Here is a 6,000-nt window from a genome sequence, read left to right as displayed (position 1 = left end):
CAATGTCCCAACCCATGCCAGATACGTTGCGCACCGTTTCATTACTCAGCAAAACGGTGTCGTTTTATTTCTTTTCTTTTTGTATCCCAAAACGGTTCGTTTTGTTCCTCAATTTTTTTCCCTCTCATCGAATTAGGGCACTTCATTTCTTCTTCTCACAGCATCGTTCCTTAACCAAATTAAGGCTTCTCAGTTCTTCCAACCTCCATTTCTACTCAAATTAGGGCTTATCAGTTCTCAGCCTCCTTCTTCCTCAACTCAAATTAGGGCTTCTCAGCTCTCAGCTCCCCGTTTATTTTGTTGCAATGTCGACGTTTATTGAGGAACGAAAAAGATTGTTTGGTACTGCGAGACTTGCCTCCTTTTTCAAGAGGCACAAACGAAACGTTCTCTTATGCTTCTTCGTGCAGCTCAGTTCCTAAAAAGGAATGCCAGCACGGGGGACTGAAATGTTATGTTTCCTATGCAGATGAAAAACCCGGTAGAAGATTTCTGAGATGCCATTACAGAAGGGTATGTACTATTGTTGAATCTTTCTTGTTTGAAATTAGGTTTTCAGTGTTGTATGTTGGATTTTAAAATTATATCATTACTGTGTTTGATTTTGAACGCCTTTGGTAATAGAGGTAGAATTCAGAATATCGCTTGAATTATTTGTGTTATGGTGGTTAATCACAATTTTTTTGATCTCAGTTTGACAATTGCGACTATATGGAGTGGGTTGACCCAGAAACTCCAAAGCATTTGCATAAGCTTCTTGTGAAGTTAATGGATAATAAGAAGGAGCTGGAAGAGGAATTGACAACATCGAAGCAGAACGAGAGGGATTTGGTTTACAAAGTTGAAGTTGGTTCCTCTGTTGCTAGAGCGGCAAGGGACATTGTGAGTACCATGTTGGTGCAGATTAAAACTGTTGAGAAAATGAATGATGATTTGCAGAGAACAAAAGTTGAGCTCGTTGAGATGAATACGCTACTTGACAGGAAGGTGGAGAACTTGAGTGAAGCAAAGGCAGAGTTACTAGTCGAAAATAAAAAGTTAAGGTCCCAAGTTAAGCAATTGAGAAACACATGTTGGGTTATTTGCATCATGCTCGGTGGGTTCGTGGCTATCGCAGCAGCAATGATTGTGTTTTAACAAATCTATGTAATGATTAAGTTTTAACAATTGACTTTGAATGTACTTTGATGAAATTATTTAGTATTTGGTATTTGGTGTTGATGAATTGTTGTAGTATTTGGTAAGCAAGCTTGAATGTAATATTTTGGTATTGAGCTTCTCTGATATGAATTTATGTACTGCAATTGAACTTTTGTGTTTTCAATGGTTGCATTATACTGCAATTGTATTAAGTTTAGTGTTTTGAATGGTTGCATTATACTGCAATTGAATGGTTGAATGAACTTCTGTACTGCAATTGAACTTCTGTACTGCAATTAATAGGCATAATTAACTACAGCAACATGAAAGTAAATATCGTAACAGAAGAAGCATTTGAAGTAGGAACCTTTCTAGGCCTACCTCTTTTACCCTAGAGAATGCAAATAACTAATAATTAACTTCAAAAACTGCAAATAACTAACACTCATAAACTTTCAAACAGATTGCATAATCTAATAATTAACTTGAAAATGAAAATAACTTACAGGTGGTTTAACCGGTAAATGAGCTGCTACTTTATACTTATCCTTGCAGGTCCTTTTGTTATGGCCCACATTTCCACAAATTGTACATGTCATATCTACCCCATGCTTTGTCAGCTTGCCCCTTAACTCCTCCTCTGGTGCTCTCTTTCTCTTCTTCTTAGGTCTACCAGGCATCTTCTTGAATGCAGGAGGTGTAATTGGGTACCGTTCAGTTGCTGGCCACATTTTCTTCCCATTTAGTGACTCAATTCCAAACTTGTAAGTTTCTATGAAGTGATCAACTGAGTAGTATGCATGGACAAACTCAGCAGGGTCCTTTTTAGACCAGTGAATGCTTGAACAGGCATGAATGCAGGGTATTCATGTTTGCTGCCAACTATTGCACGCGCATGTCATGTTAACCAAGTAAACTGTAAATTGATCGTCACCAATGGTCACCTGAAACTTATCTCCTACTACAGCCTGACTTGTGCAAAATCTACTAAGGTACCTATTTTTCTCCAGTTTCTTCCTAATCATAGGGCATATTCTATCAGAAACTCCACTCATTTCATTCAGCTTAGTCACCATTCTCTGCATTAGTGAGCATCGTATCTCCTCTAACATGTCAATAATATGCAGTGACCTACCCCTAAGTATATACCCATTGAATGTCTCACATACATTATTATCGTTCATATCACTCCTAGGAGTGTGGCTCAAGTGTACCTTGCAGAATTTCTTATATTCTCGATGCAAAAAGTCATCCCAAGTAGCTGGATTTTCTGCCTTTAGTAGCTTCAGGGATTCTGTTAATTCTGCCTCATATGTGCTCCTAGCTGCTCTCCAGAATAAGTTCTTGAGGGCTTGGCCTTTAAATTCTTTTTTCCAGTTGTAATAGACATGCCTAGCACAATTTCTATGCTCGGCATGAGGAGTGAGGTTTGATATGGCATTGATCAGACCCTGTGTCATTGAAAAACACAGTAAAATTAAACAAGTTAGCAACAACTCAGCATACTAAAAAACAGAATACATATGTTAACACTTAGCCTACCACTTGCATAAATATAAACAAAACAAGATACATCAAGTTAGCCTACCACTTGCAAAAATATTAACAAAACAGCATACCACTTGTAAAATCATACCAAAAACAGCATAGCACTTGTAAAATAGAACCAACTCAGCATACAATCATACCAACATACCACTTGTAAAATAGAACCAAAACAGCATAGCACTTGCAAAATCATACAAAAACAGCATGCCTCTTGTAAAATAGAACCAAAACAGCACAGCACTTGCAAAATCATACCAAAATAGCATACCACTTGCAAAATAGAACCAAAACATTAAACCACTTGCAAAATGCAGAATATATTCAAAGCACCTAACCAATACAAAATATATTCAAAGCAGCTTACCAAAACAAATTATATTTAAAGCAGCATACCACAAACAGTTAACCCAATATCATACCAAAACAAAATAGATTCTAAAGAGATAATACTATTTTACCTTCTGCTGGTCACTCATAAAACTCCAGCCATATCCTTCTCTGATCCCTAACTCTTCACACAATAGTTTCAGAAACCAAGTCCAGTGCTGCTCGTTCTCAGTCTCAACCACAGCCCAGCAAATAGGGTACATTTGACTATTTCCATCTTTGGAAACAGCAGTCAATGAAGCCCCTCCTAAGAATATCTTCAGAAAGCATCCATCAAAACCAATTATTGGCCGGCAGCCAGACAAAAATCCTTTTTTCAAGGCACTAAGGCCTATATAAAATACTTGAAAAAACAGCACCTTCTCCTAAAATGAATTCAAATCTCCCTTATGAATCAACCCTCATCAACTTAGCTGCATAAGACCTTAAAGATGCATAGTGTTCAACCACCGAGCCACGAAGAAGCTCCAGAGCATGATCTTTTGCTCGATAACACTTCCATTTGCTTACTTTCAAACAGTACTTTTCAAGCAACTCTGCTTGCATCTATATAGGCTGAAAGTTAGAATTCCTCTTGATCCTGCTCTTAAATTCATCCGCAATCCAGAAATAAGTAGCTTGCCTATTGTCAACGCTCCGAGCACATGAGTGGTCACTGTTAAGTCTTTTGATTTTAAATGTTGCCTCTTGTTTGTCTGTACTTCCAAACAAATACCAAGGGCAACCAACTGAGCATCATCCCAAGTTGATACTTGTTAGTCCTCGCAGTTTTAAGACTCAACCTATTTAGTATATGGCCCATTTCTGCATAGCCTCTTTACACTGAATTGCACTTTCAAACCTCATGCCCAAAACCAACTGAAATTGCATGTGATCACACTTAGGATCATATAAAATCTTCCTTTGGGTCATAATATTTCCCTCCTAATCAAGCGCATCCTCACTCGCTATCGAGTTCACATCACAGTCAAATTCATCGTAGTCGCTTAAATATCCTCCTTTATCGGTACTCTGTGCAGCACCATGGATTCCAGCTGGGTTAGGCATCGGTGTGCCCTCAACAGGTTGGGAACTAATTCCTCTGAAAACCAAACCTCTTGCTCTCTTGTACTTGGCCATATCTCGTATGGCCCTAATGTATTCTTCATCGTCGGAAAGCTCACCGTCATCAAGACCATCGTCGGTATCACTTTCGACAACTGGAAGGTAGTCAGAATCAGTCTCACTGTCAGACTGAAAATCCTCCATCTCTTGAATGTTAACATCAATAACATTAGCATCCCCCAAATCCCCATCAACTACTTGGGATTGATTTTCACATACAGGGGTTTCATGAACAACTTCATGGATTTCATCATCAAATGTAAGGGGTTCATCATCACCTGCAAGGGGTTCATTTTCACTAACAGTCCATTCATGAATATTTTCAAGGGTTTCATCAGTAACTGCAACGCTTTTACCCTTACCCTTTTGATTTTTTCCCTTCCCTTTCAGTTTCAACAACACAGCTTTGAGATTTTTCTACTATCTTTTCCCCTTCAATATACAACCAAAAAAAACCTATCCAACCCTCTAACACTATAAACTGCAACATATCATCCATATCACGATCATTCTCCAGAGGTCTTAAACCAGAAATTAATGGTTCACCAGGTACAACATAATACAGTTTGAACTTAGAATATCCTAACTTCAAAATATCAAGTTCAAACCTAGAATATTCAAGATTAACGCTACTAAACCCAGGCCGGTACATAATATCACCCTTAAAATACAGATTTTCATCCCCAAAAGAAATAAAACTGCCATTATAATTGTAATACAAAGCGAAAGTGGGCGGATCCATAAGTTACCTGAACGAACAACTAATTTCAGCAAGTTGACGCAGGAGAGTGCTTCAAATTAAATACGCTAAAATAAGCCATAATTTAAAGAAGCTGGAGGAAAACAATCAGTTCACGTTTTGATTTCTGATTAATGGTTTGTGTTTAGGTTAGTGTTTAGAAGAAAAACGAAAAGAACCAGAAGTCATTGAACGGAGCTGGAAAACTGTGACCTAATTTCATCGCTAATCGCTGTTGTGAGAAGAAAAAATTGGTTAAGGAACGATGTTGTGAGAAGAAGAAATGAAGTGCCCTAATTCGATGAGAGGGAAAAAATGAGGAACAAAACGAACCGTTTTTGGATACAAAAAGAAAAGAAATAAAACTACACCCGTTTTGCTGAGTAATGAAACAGTGCGCAACGTATCTGGCATGGGTTGGGACAGCGTGGCATAGTCCGGTGCCACACAAGCTGCTTGAAGCCGGAATCTCGAACGATGTCATTCTTGCAAAAATTCGATAGATCATGTATTAATACGCAAAATTAAAAGTTCGTGTCATATACCCAAAATACGCGAAAGTTCATGATTATTCATGCATTTAAGCCATTTCATAACTATAAAGTTTGTAATTTAAGTAGTAGTTTGAAAATTTTATAATTATAATAAAATTTAACAGCACTAGAAAGATAAATTTGTTGCATTTTTCTAAACTAGCATTGCTATCTCTATTAACTAATTGTCATTGTCAACAAAAAATACGGATTTAATTCCGGTTCATCCAAAGTAAGATTAGAAAACTCAAGAACACCTGCTTCTTCCATATTTCCAAATTCATCGCCACCAAAATCCCACATTATGGATACTGATTAGGTCCCTTTATTTTTAGGCAACTTTTTTAGGGTTTTTTAACTATTTAAGTTTTTTTATTTAGGAAACGAGTTTTCAACTTTTAGTATTTATGAAAACGGCCCCGAAACATTTCTGAAGAGTTTCTGAGAGTTTTCAAAACGAAAATGTTTCCGGCACGGAGAAACTCACCCTAAATGAGGTTTTCGTGCATCATAGGTAATGGTAGAGGAAGCGGATCCGTACAAACAATG

Source organism: Mercurialis annua, linkage group LG4, assembly GCF_937616625.2.
Source record: "Mercurialis annua linkage group LG4, ddMerAnnu1.2, whole genome shotgun sequence".
In the NCBI taxonomy this organism is placed as follows: Eukaryota; Viridiplantae; Streptophyta; class Magnoliopsida; order Malpighiales; family Euphorbiaceae; genus Mercurialis; species Mercurialis annua.
This window is presented reverse-complemented; position numbering follows the sequence as displayed.